Here is a 15,539-nt window from a genome sequence, read left to right as displayed (position 1 = left end):
GACCAAGTTCTCAGTCAGCACAAAGGAGATTTATTTGCCCCAGAGGGACAAGAAGCAGGGAATAAGAGACAAAGTTAGGAGACAGGGGATGAGGAAGAAGGGAAGGGATATTTGCCCCAAGAGACAAAGGACTGTCTCTGGGTACAGAGGAGACAGACTTGGTGTAGCCGATAGGCAAATGGCATTTTATGAAGGGGAAAAAGGTTAATCCCATGTTCGGTTGAGTTGATTTGCTTTGATTGGGCACATGAACTAGGGTAAGCAAGATGGAAATTTCCAGAGCAGGTTCCTTGCTCACAATCTTGTGGGGTCTGTTAAGATACGGAACTTTATTTCTTGCTCCTGGAAGGATTTTGATTGCTGGACTTCCATACTTTTATGGCCGGACTCTGGTGATCAGCCTCAATATAAGAAGAGGCCAAATAAAGGGGATAGGCCTTGGTGGTTAACTTTAGGGATAGAATCTATGGCTTAGCAAGGGAGAGAGAAGAGGGAACAGCAAGGCCTGCCAGTGTCTTGTTTACTATGCTTGGGCCTACTACATCCCCATCATTCCCCAAATACTGGTGGCCCCGAGAAGAGGCAGGCATGAGGATTGGAGTTGGAGAAGGAGGCAGCCACCGGGGCCAGTGACTCAGAGTGTCTAGAGGAAGAGGTCATGAGTTTTGAAGTTGCAGAGAAGCCATGAGCCACTGGGGTGGTTCCTGGGAGCTGAGGTGGAGCGGTGAGTGGTTCTCTCTGAAGTCATTAAGGGGAAAGATCCTTAAGGACCCCTGGACTTTACAATAAAGTCCCAGTTCAACCCCTGACCTTCAGACTCTAGTGATAACTTGCGCTGCTAAAGCCATTGCTGTGATATGCTCTTCTAGCAGCTACAGAGCTGACAACACACAGGGCAACTCCTTGGAAGGGACTGCAAGGAGACAGATGGAAATTTCCAGAGCAGGTTCCTTGCTCACCATCCTGTGAAGACTGCTAAGATGTTGCGATTTTATTTCTTGTTCCTTGAAGGCTTCTATTACCCCAGACACTTATGACAGTAGGGGTCAGTCTGGCTCACCCCTGTCAGGACACCTGTGCCCTGGCAGAGTGGGCACACAAAGAGGGAGGGAGGAAAGAAGGAAGTTTGGGGCTGATGTCAGCAGCGACTGGTTCTACCATCTACCTCTCAGCCCCTTTGTCTCCACCACCAGTTAGAACGCAGCCAATAGAGTGTCCAGAGGCCAGGGTACTCCTCCAGCAAAAAAATGCACAGTTCTTTCCAAAAATGACATTAGGACTTCAACAATGGGGATAAATAACAGGTGCCGGGAGCAGCTGTGGATGGTAGCAGCTCTTCTTTCAAATACATTTTGTGTGGGGAAACCAAGAACTTCAGAGGTGCTTTGGCCTGGTGCTCAGGGCTGTTTCCTGTCTTTTCCTATGGCAGCAGCTTTGGTTATTTGTGAGCTGAGTCAGGAGACAGGACACTGGGAAGCCACAGGTCAGAGGGGAAACCTCAATTACTAACCCCTTGCAGTTGCTTTGAAACAGCATTTGGTTCCTCACTGGTATCTTTTTGAGATGAGCTGTTGGCTCCATTGTGAGCCTAGGTAGGCTACGACGTGCTCCCAGAGAGGGTGTACATCGGGCTAATGTTTCAAGGGCACAGGGGAGGGGGGAGGAGCTCTACAGCCAAGCTAGAGCTGGTCTGGTCTCTGGCAGACCCTCCGCCCCCAGCACTACTGTCACACAGCATTTCGAGCCCTGTTGGCTGTCGTGTGTACAAGCCAGGGCACAGGGATTATCCCAGGCTGTAATCGCACTTGCTCACTCACTCCACAAATATTTATTGAGTTACCTGGCACCGGGCCTGTGCCTGCTCACAGCAGAGCATTTATGGCCCCCAGGACAGATGTGCAATGTGTCTACCGTACGTGGGAGATAAAGCAAGGCCCAAGGCCTGCAAGCTGGAACCTGGTCCCACAGCCCCACAGCACTTAGACTACACAGGCAAATCAACACTTTCCACTCTCGATTTTCATGCAACGACGCTGTTTCTCCATGTTGATGATTCAATGCCCTTGTTTTCAGCTTGAGGCTGAAGGAGGGTGAGGAAAGTAGGCTTTGCTCTAGAGCCTTAAAAACAGGTGTTGCATGTTCAACTCTCCCGGGGTGGGCTAGGAGTGGGGGTATCAGTGCAGGTCCTCAAGAATAAATAGTACCTTGGATGTTTTCAGAATTGACAAAGGATGTTGCCTTCAAGAACCCAGACCCTGCCTAGCCTGATGCATGAAAGGTGCACTATGCCGTTCTGCAGTGTCCTGCCCCAGCTGTGGCTGAGAGCTTGACCCCTCCCTGGGCCTGCTGCAAGCTAATACCATGAGCTTTTAGCCCATAACTAACCAACTACCCAGCTTTAGGTATAATCTCCTGGTTTCTGGGTAGGAAGAATGGCATCTGGTCTTTTACTTTCTCACCTGTTATGACCCCAGAGTAAAATGGAGACCTGCCCAGTTAAAACTAAGCAGTTACCTGAGAAGTTACTCCGGAAGACTTAGTGCTTTGAGCTGACACCAGGAGCCTTTTGTTCCCACACCATCACTCACTCAGTGCTAGTGTTAACTTCTTAGGGTCCAGGTTGAAATAAGAATGGCCCCTCAAAAGCTCAGATATCTGACTGCCTCCTCACCAGGAGTGGTATTACTTGAAGGGATTAAAAGGATTGGTAGGCGTGGCCTGTTGGGGAAAGCATGTCACTGGGGGTGGGCTTCGAGTATTCAAAAGCCAGTGCCAACACCAGCATTTCTCTCTCTGCCTGTGGATCAGGAAGTAGCTCTGAGCTACTGCTCAGCCTCTGCCTGCGTGCTGCCGTGCTTCCTGCTACAATGATAACGGACTAGACCTCTGAACTGTAAGCCAGCCCTCAATTAAATGTTTTCTTTCGTTAAGAGTTACCTTGGTCATGGTGTCTCTTCATAGCACTAGAACAGTGACCAAGACACCAGGACTCTGGAAGCCCCTCTGGGGTGAGACTTCCTCTCTGTGGTGCTGAGAACATGGTAGGGGGCACTCACTTTATAAAATAGGCCTTCTGTGGTAGATTCCTTAGCCCCCTTATGGCATCAGTTATTTTAGGGGTTCTATTTCATTGCAGGCTGGCCTCTATCAAAGGGAAACCAGGCTGGTTTTTTTTTTTTGGGGGGGGTTAATAATCATTTTACCCAGAATGCTTTACTCTAATACCTACTACTCTCTTTGTCTTTGACATTTCCAAAACAATCTCTATAATTAATACCACAAGTTTGGTAGGCTAGTGTCACAATTCTCTCTTTCACAGTGGAAGAGAACAGATGTCTGAGGTCTGTTAGGCAGGGTATGATTCCCCTAAGAGTCTGTTCTGGCCTCTTTGGGCCTCTACAGATACTCGTCTTTGGTTTGCCTCAGCATGTAGTCACATTCTATCTCTCTGTCTTTCTTCTGCTTAATTACCTCAGTCTGTGTTTAGGGCCCAGTCTAGTCCAACCTGCTCTCCCTTCTACTCATAACTACAGCAAAGTAGTTCTCTGTGAGGGTCATATGATAAGGTCTGAATGAATTCAAGTTTGAGAGGTCCCATGGTAACTTCTACAGATAACCATCATCAACCAAGGTCTCACAAATTCCTCTGTCCCAGGATTTTCCTCATCCAGTGACTTCTGAGACCTCTATTTTTAAATACCCAGGGAAGTAGATGAAGGTATAACAATGCTCTTCAGATTGACACATGCTACTTGATGGCGTTCCTGTGACTAACCAAGCACGGTGGGACAGCCTGTATGGAAGAATGCTCTAGACCAGATGCTGCAAAAAACACAGGAAACTCTTCGAATGTAGTGGGTTGGTTCCATCAGCTGATGCAGGTGTGTAGACGGGTGTCATGGCCTGCTGAGCCTGCCTCGTCCAGGGAATTGTCTTAGAATCACGGGAGCTGCAGCTATGACTGAAGATGGCACTGGGCAATGAAGAACCAGCCATATGCCGTCAGTCTAGAAAAGTCCTTCACGTAGCTTTCTCCACCCAAACTGACAAACAGTGTTTAAATCCCTTTATCTGGAGACAAATAAAAAGAGTACACCTGTAGTGAATAATTTAAAGTGATATTCTTGCCAGCTGTTGAGGGGACTTGTGAAGGAAAAAAAAAAAGCTAGTGACATCTGGTTGGCATTGACTTTTTTGACAGAAATGTTTCTCCTGATAGAGAGGCTGTTTTCTAAGAAGCAACATTGAGTCTCTGTCCTCTTCTTCTTAGGCCTCCAATCTTTGACCTCTTTGAAAAGCAAAAAGGAAAGTTAATGCCTGACTCAAGCAACTAGGCTCAAATCATTTTACCCAGAATGCTTCACTCTAATATCTACCACTCTGTAGATAACGGGTGAGTAGAGGTCAACTTTTTCAGGCTCCAGGAACCAGAGCTCCACATCTGCATCCATCCCTCAGACCACCACTCACTCTGTGCTTCTCCTCATGGCCTATATTCTAGAGCAGTGTACTCAACCTTCCTATCTCTGCCACCTGTAGTGTCTTGTATTCTAACGCTAATTTGTATCCCCCAGAATACTGTTTGCACAAGAGGGTCTGCATGTAGCTTCTGGGAAACTGCCCCAGTTGGTTCTGATAGGTAAATAAAGATGTCAGCAGCCAATAGTTGGGAAGGACAGACCAAGGTGGGATTTTAGGTTTTCCTGGGGGCAGGAGAAGGAGGAGATCTGCCATTCTGGGAGAGTATGGAGGAGAGGAGAATCGCCATGCCTTAGAAGAATACAGGATAGAGAGGCAGGGTTGCCTTGTGAAAGAGCTAGGAGAGCACGGCCCAGAGGGTTGCCCAACTGGGTCCAGAGCAGCCAAGATAGAACACAGAGTTTAGTAAGTAGTAACTCAGAATTATCAGTGGGAGTTATAATTTAGCAGCATGGAGGTTAGGAAGTCGCCCAGCTTTTGTGTGCATAAGGCACATTAAAATATAAAGGCTGTGTGCATGTGTATGTGTGTATGTGTGTGTGTGTCTTTCATAAACCACTGAGGCAGGTAGCGACCTCACGCTGGGACTTACTAATTAATAATTAATTCAACAGCGACCCTTAATCCGAGTTCCTCATGTTGTGGTGACCCCCAACCATAAAATCATTTTCACTGCTACTTCGTAACTGTACCTTTGCTGCTGTTATGAACTGTAATGTAAATATCTGTGTTTTCCAGTGGCCATTTAGGGATCATGACCCGCAAGTTGAGAACCATTCTTAGAGTATTTTTAAAAGAGTAAATACTGCCAGGCAGCTGGGGTGTACACCCAGGAGGCAGAGTTTACAGAGCGAGTTCCAGTAAAGGCCAGGGCTACACAGATGTACCCTGTCTCAAAGAAAAAAAAAGCAAGTACCATCAGTTAAATGAACACTGAATATGTTTTCTGAAATTGTTCAGTCTTTGTTTTCTAGCCCCCCCCCCCCCAAAAAAAAGACCAATGGCCTGGGCTAGCTGGAGAAGTCGCATTGTTTCTAGACTGGGATGGCCTTTTGCACGTGGCTAAGTATCCTTTTCTGAGGACTATGACCATAGGGCTCCCTTCACACCTGCCCTCTTGGTTGTACATCATCCATTTGTGTTTGCTGGCTCAAGAGGAGACTTGGGAGATGTCCGGCACTTGCCTCTCGTTGAGATCTCGTCATTGTTCATCTGAACCTCTCACTCAAGCTTGGACATTGTGGCCCACATACACTGTCTAGGGACTCACTTTTTTCTCTGTGCATTTCATGTAAGTAGAGGGTTTACAGCATCAAATGTTGCCAGAGAAACTCAGCAAGTACTTGGAACGTTTTTGTGAAGCTGACATCTATGTGCTAAGGCAGTCATGGGTAATTGGCTAAGGGCAGCAGACATGGCTTTGCTATAGAACTTCCTTCTGAAATCCGACCAAGCCAGCTGAGATGAGAAGGTGGAATTTCTCACCCCTTCCCTATTGCTGTGGCAACTTTTCCATAGCATGGCAAGGGGCCTGAGGTGTTCGAAACCCCTCTGGTTCTCATGAGGGCTCGAGCCTTGGTCAACAGTGTTCTAACAGGGATCCAGCAGTATTACCTCTGTGTGAATTCTCTGTCTGATTTGTAATGTCCCCCTTCCCCCTTTAAGGAGTAGGGATAGTAGTTTCCACTTCATTTGCTTCTAGAAAGTAAGAGACCATGAGTAGATATGAGGACTTAGAGACTTACTCTATATAATTCTCAGCCATCATATTTATTTAACCCAGAAAAAATGTGTGATCTCCTATGTCAGACTTTATTATGGCTCAGAGCATTCTTAGATGTAAATAAATTTGTGAGAAAGCTTACATCCTAGGCCAGCACTTCTCAAACTTTCTGATTCTGGGACCCTTTAGTACAGTTCTTCATGTTGTGGTGACCCCCTAACCATAAAATTATTTCGTTGCTACTTCATAACTGCAATACCGCTACTGTTATGAATCATCATGTAAATATTTGACATGCAGGATATCTGATAGGCAAACCCTGTGAAAGGGGTCAAGACCCACATGTTGAAAACCACCGTCCTGGGCATATATATCTTTCCTGCTTCACTTCAACTCTTTGAGTGCTTACATCTGCCCGAGTGAGTGGGCATGTCTGTGGCAGAGACAGGGTTGTGAGCTGTTTGAAGAAGGAGCCCCGTGTGAATGGCCAGCCGTAGCTACGGTGCTTTGCTCTTGTGAGAGGGCTGTGGTGTTGTGAGCGGCAGCGTTATCACAGGCTGGAAACAGAGCATAGAATGTCTACCTCCTCAGGTTTGCAGGAGTCAGACGAGGGAGGAGCTATGCACTCGGAGCGTCTCAGCTCACCCCCAAGATAGGTCTATGTGTGGCAGCAGTAAACCAAAAAAAGAACTTCTATTTTCATTGGCTCATTTATTGGCATGAAGGTTTATTTTTGCCCCATGTCTTTTGTGCTGATGACAGCCTTGGGGAGGCCCCAAAGTGTCATGTGCCCTGGGCCGACAGGAACAGCTGGCTGTGTGGAGACAGAGCCTCAGTTTCCAGGCAGTTTAGTCACTCCAGAAACCCACAGCTGCTATCCGAAGCTAGCATTGTTGCACTGTGAGGCTAACCCAAAGAAAACTCACCATCACCAGTGAGCTTCTGGCTAGGCGCTGGTCGGATCCTACACGCCATTTTTCATACGAAACGGAGTGAAAAGGAAGGAAGGAAAGAACATGAAATAAAATGGGTGTGAGCGTCTGTAATCCCAGCATTTTGGAGGGGGAGGAAGATCAATAACTTGTCGTTTTTCCACTACGTAGTGAATGTGAAGACAACTTGGGCTATGTGGGAATCTGCTCTAAAAAGGGGTTAAGAACGAAAGGTGGGGGCTGGAGATGGCTCAGCAGTTAAAAGCCCTTGGCATTATTGCACAGGCTCTAGGTTCAATCCCAGTAACTATATGGTTCACAGTCATCCATAACACCAGCTCCAGTGGTTCTGGCCCTGTCTTAGGAACCTCCTTGGGAATCAGGCATGTACTTGGTATGCATACATATAGGCAAGCGAGACGCTCATACACGTACAGTAAAGTGATTTGGGGATTTAGCTCAGTGGTAGAGCACTTGCCTAGGAAGCACAAGGCCCTGGGTTCCGTCCCCAGCTCCGAAAAAAAGAACCAAAAAAGAAAAAAAAAAAAAAAACGACGGGAGTTGAGCCTGTTTCTTCTTTCTCATCTTCTGTCCTTGAGCACAGAACCTGGTAAGTGGAGTTGGCAGTTTGAAAATGTCTATATGTCACAGTTATAGCTTCCCAGTATGTTTACAGCATACAAGAGGCTCCACAGCCCAATGTGTTCATGTGACAGTCGGCCTCAGGTGGCATCACCTTTACTGTACTGGACAATGATTGCCCACCTGCAACCACAGGCTATGGTTGGGGCCTCCATCCCATTAAGTGCAAGCCTGCAGTTTGCCTGCCCCTAGTGTCTGGTGTCTACTACCCGAGAAGCTCATCCGGGCCAGCTAAGACGTTACTCTATGGAGTCTGAGCAGTTGTGGGTTAGTTGTTATTTAGCAGGGAGGGAGAGTATACCTTTCTCTGGAGGCTTAGCCAATCACAACTGCCTGCTCTCTGTTAGCCTGTTCTCGTATCACCATGACCGCCTCCCCAGTCCTCACAGTGCAGTATTGTCTCAGTCCCACAAATGACAGTGTACGTCCCAGAAAGAGTCCTAATCAATTAATATTGTGGGGCAGGTGAAAGGTGGGCAGCTGGAAGGGATGTGATAAGCAGTGATGGTTCTCTGTCCAAACTGTCCTAGTCATTTTCACAGAAGTACTCTTGGGGAGAGTTGCAGTCATGAGTTAGCACACAGCAAACATGAGATGGACCACAGCTTTAATAGCCTCTGGTACTGACACAAGGATTCCCCGCCAACAATGGTGTTGAGGAGTCTGTTCCTGGTTTATTCTTCTAAGTAAGTGCCCAGAACTCATAGACCTTAATTTCCTGCCAGAAACAGAAATGTTTGTCAGCAGCAATGTCCAGCCTTAGGAGTGCACATGCCGTCTGCTTGCCAGAGAAGAACCATTAAGATGACATGAGAACACACATCTTTGTTTGTGGTAGAATTTAGAGAGGACAATGCTCCCATTGGGCCAGTCGCTCATTTAGCTGCACAAAGCACATTTGATCTCTATGTATGGATGCGTAAGGTTGTTCTCTTCCTTGGGTAGGTAAGTTGGGTACAAGAGAGGCGTCAGCCTCCATAGAATGGTTCCTTATAGAAAAATGAGATGCAGAGCTCTTTGAGGTGTCAACAGACCAGGGCCTGTCACTCAACGTGGAGCAAATCATCAGTTACCAGTGTGTGTGACTGGTGTGTGTGTGTGACTGGTGTGTGTGTGTGTGTGTGTGTGTGTGTGTGTAGGACACGGATATGAAGGGACAGATGAAGAGATACAGAGAGATAGACAAGAGCAGAGAGGCATAGAGAAATAGAGAAAGAAGGAGGAAGGCAGAGAGAGAGAGAGAGAGAGAGAGAGAGAGAGAGAGAGAGAGAGAATTAGAAATGAGATGGCAAACCACATAGTAAAGGTGCCAATGACTCTTGTCCTAGGCCTATGAAGTTCACCCCTATCCTGGAGCATGTAGCTTCCTGCTTCTGAATGGTGTTTGTGTGTGTGTGTGTGTGTGTGTGTGTGTGTGTGTGTGTGTGTGCTTCTTGCTTCTGACTTGTGTGTGTATGTGCTCTCTACTTTAGACTGGTATATATGTGTGTGCTCCCTGCTTTAGACTGGTGTGTGTGTGTGTGTGTGTGTGTGTGTGTGTGTGTGTGTGTTAGGGCTCTGGTCCTCCACCCTCCACAGCTGGGTCTCCTCTCAATGTCTTCGTCTTCTCTATGAGAACTATGTTTCTCCAGGTTCTCTTTAATCTGTTGTAGGACAATTCCATTTTGGAAGTCATTCCCATGGGAGAAGCACAAAGAAATGACCCCCAGGGCTCAGGGTTTCCATAGACTCTAGTTCAAAACACACCAGAACACTGGTCTTGATAGTCTGTGGGGTTCTTGGATAGAGGTTAAGTCAGTGAATGGAAAAGAGTCTTTGATGGTCCATATGTCTTCATGGATACTGAGTGTTGCATGGTTATCCTGACTTGCCCACCTTGGCTTGCCTGCTTCCTCAGCTGACTACTACACACTGGCTGGGTAGAACCTGCTGGGCCAGATAATGCCAACAGTTTTGTTCCACAAACTTTATCTCTGAGACCATAATCCTAAGAAACTGGAATTTATCCTCCATGTCTGCTTCTTTAGGAAGCCTCTACCCAGTTGCAGTGTGGGGTTGGTTTTTCTCCAGCAAAGCTGTAGTATGTATGTTGCTTCTTCCCAAGAGATGAATGACTTTCTATTTCTTTCCTGAGTTTAGAACAGTTCTTGACCATATGTGGAACTCATTCAGCCTGTGGTTAGGCAACCCAAAAGGTAAAGAAGCTACTGAGACAGTGTGTGTATTAGTAATTTTCATTGTCGTCAGATCTGTGACCTCTATCCTATGTGGGAGCAGCTCCTAAGACAGTCAGGGCACTTTCCCATGCTGTTCTCGCTTCCACAGATTGAGCTACAACACTGCTGTGAGTCTGTCCTTCCCAGCTGCTCAGCTAACAGGGGTTCCACCTGTCTCTCAGTGGTGTCTGTAGTGCCACAGACAAATGAGTGGCTCTATTACTGTGACTTTTCAAGGATAATTACAGGGCTCTTGGCTTGCCGTTGCTAGCTGGCAAAACTCATAGCTGGAGACCAAAGGAATGGGGGAGTTGAAGCTCATAGATAACACACAGCTCCGTGTCTGTGTAGTTTCTTACACAATATTTTGGAAGCAGCAGACAAATAGATGTTATTATAGTTTGGTTCCCTTGTAAAAATCAATGAAGAACAGGCAGAGGCCTACAGGGTTAAAATTGTAAATTCTTGCTTTGGCCTGACCTGGCCTGACCTCACCTGAGTAGTTCCTGACCTCTGATGTGTAGAGGCTGTACTACTTTCTCCGCCAGGGATCAAGATGTCTAGTGAGTTCACAAGCTTAGTGAATGAGGAACAGCCATGAGTTTTGATATTCCCCATCTGCCCCTCAGTACTGGTGCACCAGTTCTGAGTTTGAGATAACTTGTGTTTTTCCAGGGTCCAAAGTCAGGTCCACATGGGCTTCTGGAGAACAAAGGTTATGCTGGAGAGAGTTCTGTCTTATCTTGTATGCTGGAGTCATCTGTGTTTGAGGGCATGAGGGAACTCCCAAGCTCTGGGCTGTGTCCATAGGGTTCCTGGTCTTCTGAGAACTGCCAGCCATGTTGGGACATTGCTTAGGACCATTCCTGGAGTCATGGACTGGATTCTTCAGGAATGGCCCCTCACCAGAGTAGAGGCAGTAAGCTCTTTCAAGAGTTGTGCTGTGGGTTAGAGAGAGGTAGCATCTTGTAGATCACTTTCATCTGTAATAAAAGCCAACAATGTGACTTGGGTCTGTAAATATACAGCTTTGTAGGAATCTCCATCAAAGAGGAGGCGGAGTGAAAGCAGCCCTTGTGGATCCTGCCTGAGGTTCAGGGATTATCTCTGGGAGTCTCTTGGAGTCCTAAGGGCCATGACTTGCCTTTTGTTCAAGGTCTACACTGGGAGTTAGAGAGAACCCGTGTCTTTTGCTCCTTTTCTTACCTTAGACTTTCCAGCCCATCAAATCAATCACCTAGATACAATGGCCCGATTGAGTAGGACTTGTCACCTCTTGTCCTAGCATGTTGGAATAGGAGATCATTGTTGAGTTGGGACATTAGGCAACTTCCTAATTAAAGCATAATATGTTTAAAATTGTAAGCACATGATTTCCCATACTCCAAGAGGTTTTCTCCTGTCACTTGACTTTCTACCTGGTCTTTAAAAGTATCCTCTCCTTGTAACTTTGTTTCTTCTCTTAAACATTGCCTTTAAAATCATTTCTGCCTTCTTTTAGAGCGCCATAAGATCAATGGGCTATCTCTGCCATCTCCAAGTGTAGTGGCGAGTTAGTTAACCCGCTCTGAGCTCTTGGTGGTTATGCCCATGAAGCTCTCTGGGTTCATGAATGAAAGATACACACATACACCAGTTAATTTTGGTATGTTTTGGCTAGCTTAGTGTCTAGGCACTCCTAATCCTCCCTGCAGCTAGCATATATTTCCCTCTGGTATGCTTGGCCTAACAATTTGATGTTTATCTTTGCTGCCCTGTTATCTTCTGGGAATTTCCTTCTATAGGGCTGCTTTTCCTTTCCACGTACATTTTGGATGTTTTTTTCTTCTGTAGCTCATTAACCAGATCCCTCTGCCTCCAAGTCTGGTGAATCTGTCTCCTTCTCTCTCTGCTATCTGTCCCAAGCCCAGGAATTCTAAATGTCCTGCCTCTCTGCCCTGCCCAGTCATTGGTTGTTGGTAACTTTATTTATCAATTGGAACCAACTGGGGGGGGGGGTCCCTCAGTGTCTTACATATGAACACTCGTGTAGTTTTAGGGACCAAAATTAACATTATAACACAAGCAGCATTAGGCCAAACCCACTTCATTTCCCATTTTTTGTCCAATTAAAAAGACTTTTCTTTCAGACATAAATCGAGCACAACCAGAACAATTATGTAAATTACAAAGCATGATATACATATTTGTCAACTAGATAAAGTACTCTACCATCTATCCTAAGTTAAAGAACTTATAGTTCTATATCTGAATTATGTTCTGATTTAAGCTTGCATTACCATCTGAAAACCATCCTTTTAAATCTATATCATTGCTCTCAATGCTAAACATCCTGAGTTTGAGTATGAGACTATAGCTGGTCTTCAACCCTGTCAGAAACTGAGAATGAATTATTACTTGAATATACAGGATGCACAAAAACATAGCTTTCTTTCTTTTTTTTTTTTGTATTTTATTTTTTTTTTTATTAACTTGAGTATTTCTTATATACATTTCAAGTGTTATTCCCTTTCCCGGTTTCCGGACAAACATCACCCTCCCCCCTCCCCTTCCTTATGGGTGTTGCCCTCCCAAACCTCCCCCCATTGCCACCCTCCCCGCATAGTCTAGTTCACTGGGGGTTCAGTCTTAGCAGGACCCAGGGCTTCCCCTTCCACTGGTGCTCTTACTAGGATATTCATTGCTACCTATGGGGACAGAGTCCAGGGTCAGTCCATGTATAGTCTTTAGGTAGTGGCTTAGTCCCTGGAAGCTCTGGTTGCTTGACATTGTTGTACTTTTGGGGTCTCGAGCACCTTCAAGCTCTTCCAGTTCTTTCTCTGATTCCTTCAACGGGGGACCTATTCTCAGTTCAGTGGTTTGCTGCTGGCATTCGCCTCTGTATTTGCTGTATTCTGGCTGTGTCTCTCAGGAGCGATCTACATCCGGCTCCTGTCGGTCTGCACTTCTTTGCTTCATCCATCTTGTCTAATTGGGTGGCTGTATATGTATGGGCCACCTGTGGGGCAGGCTCTGAATGGGTGTTCCTTCAGTCTCTGTTTTAATCTTTGCCTCTCCCTTCCCTGCCAAGGGTATTCTTTTTCCTCATTTAAAGAAGGAGTGAAGCATTCACATTTTGATCATCCGTCTTGAGTTTCGTTTGTTCTAGGGATCTAGGGTAATTCAAGCATTTGGGCTAATAGCCACTTATCAATGAGTGCATACCATGTATGTCTTTCTGTGAGTGGGTTAGCTCACTCAGGATGATATTTTCCAGTTCCAACCATTTGCCTACGAATTTCATAAACTCGTTGTTTTTGATAGCTGAGTAATATTCCATTGTGTAGATGTACCACATTTTCTGTATCCATTCCTCTGTTGAAGGGCATCTGGGTTCTTTCCAGTTTCTGGCTATTATAAATAAGGCTGCGATGAACATAGTGGAGCACGTGTCTCTTTTATATGTTGAGGCATCTTTTGGGTATATGCCCAAGAGAGGTATGGCTGGATCCTCAGGCAGTTCAATGTCCAATTTTCTGAGGAACCTCCAGACTGATTTCCAAAATGGTTTTACCAGTCTGCAATCCCACCAACAATGGAGGAGTGTTCCTCTCTCTCCACATCCTCGCCAGCATCTGCTGTCACCTGAGTTTTTGATCTTAGCCATTCTCACTGGTGTGAGGTGAAATCTCAGGGTTGTTTTGATTTGCATTTCCCTTATGACTAAAGATGTTGAACATTTCTTTAGGTGTTTCTCAGCCATTCGGCATTCCTCAGCTGTGAATTCTTTGTTTAGCTCTGAACCCCATTTTTTAATAGGGTTATTTGTTTCCCTGCGGTCTAACTTCTTGAGTTCTTTGTATATTTTGGATATAAGGCCTCTATCTGTTATAGGATTGGTAAAGATCTTTTCCCAATCTGTTGGTTGCCGTTTTGTCCTAACCACAGTGTCCTTTGCCTTACAGAAGCTTTGCAGTTTTATGAGATCCCATTTGTCGATTCTTGATCTTAGAGCATAAGCCATTGGTGTTTTGTTCAGGAAATTTTTTCCAGTGCCCATGTGTTCCAGATGCTTCCCTAGTTTTTCTTCTATTAGTTTGAGTGTGTCTGGTTTGATGTGGAGGTCCTTGATCCACTTGGACTTAAGCTTTGTACAGGGTGATAAGCATGGATCGATCTGCATTCTTCTACATGTTGCCCTCCAGTTGAACCAGCACCATTTGCTGAAAATGCTATCTTTTTTCCATTGGATGGTTTTGGCTCCCTTGTCAAAAATCAAGTGACCATAGGTGTGTGGGTTCATTTCTGGGTCTTCAATTCTATTCCATTGGTCTATCTGTCTGTCTCTGTACCAATACCATGCAGTTTTTATCACTATTGCTCTGTAATACTGCTTGAGTTCAGGGATAGTGATTCCCCCTGAAGTCCTCTTATTGTTGAGGATAGCTTTAGCTATCCTGGAAAACATAGCTTTCAAAACTTAAACAAACTGTAGAGACAGCTGACTACCTGGACAGTTCCTAATTTCTTGTAATGTTGGAGCATCTGTCTTCAGCCTTCTGGCCCAGAAGCATTGGACAGGCCTTGAAATGAATCTGAAATTATGAAGGACGAGTTTGTTCTGTCTTGGCACTATTCTGCATTGTGTGTCCTTTCTTGGACAGTATTTTTTGTTTGTAGATGAATAGGGCAATCTTTGTCCAGTGGTTATGTCATTGTTATAACCGGAGCAACTCTATATGGAAAATTTGATGCTCAAATTCTTCTTTGAAGGGGAGTGGGGAAACTGTCAGGAGTGTATATGTCTCATTGTCAGTGATCCTTAATAATTAAATGTCATATTCTGTGGATTTCTGATGTTTTTGAAGCCTATCTATCTATGCAAAGTATATCTGAACTGTTAAACATTAACAACTCTTAGCCATTTCTATTTGAGTAAATTGAAAAGGCTTTATAATAATTAAATCAGAATCTAATATAATCATGAGTTTACTATCTGGCCCTTAACTTGCGTGACTTAATCATGGTAAACAGTCTGTAATAGCAGCTGTTAGAAGGACTGGGTCAAAACCTTGTATGCATGAATGAGCTGTATAGGCACATTGCCTATCTAAACTTAACAATATTAATTTCAAATGTATCAATATATAGATTTCTATCAATGAAAACCTTAACTTTATATCAATATATAAATTGTGTACCAATGTATGAAATTATAACTTTGATTTTATATCAATTACAAAGATTTCCATCAATGTAAGATTTTGGCTATACAATGTTTTGTTCAAGAATAAAGTTAGTAACCCATCCCCTCTATTTCCTTCCTGTTCAAAATTATGACCATTTCCAAATTATCCCTTAAAATGACAACATATCTATAATTTACAAAATAACCATAACCAGACACCCAAACCCAAGGGATCGGGATGATGACTCTTCCACAACCTCTTCCTGCTGAATAGGGGTGACGAAAATTCTTTAAAAGGTGGGGAGGGGTAGGAAAATTAGAAAATTTGGTTAGACTTAAGAAAGCTAGCTTTAGCATCTGTTATCCAGTCTCTGTATGTT

This window comes from Rattus norvegicus, chromosome 1 (genome assembly GCF_036323735.1).
Source record: "Rattus norvegicus strain BN/NHsdMcwi chromosome 1, GRCr8, whole genome shotgun sequence".
NCBI classification, from domain to species: domain Eukaryota; kingdom Metazoa; phylum Chordata; class Mammalia; order Rodentia; family Muridae; genus Rattus; species Rattus norvegicus.
The sequence above is the reverse complement of the archived record's forward strand: the minus strand, read 5'-3'. Positions refer to the sequence as shown.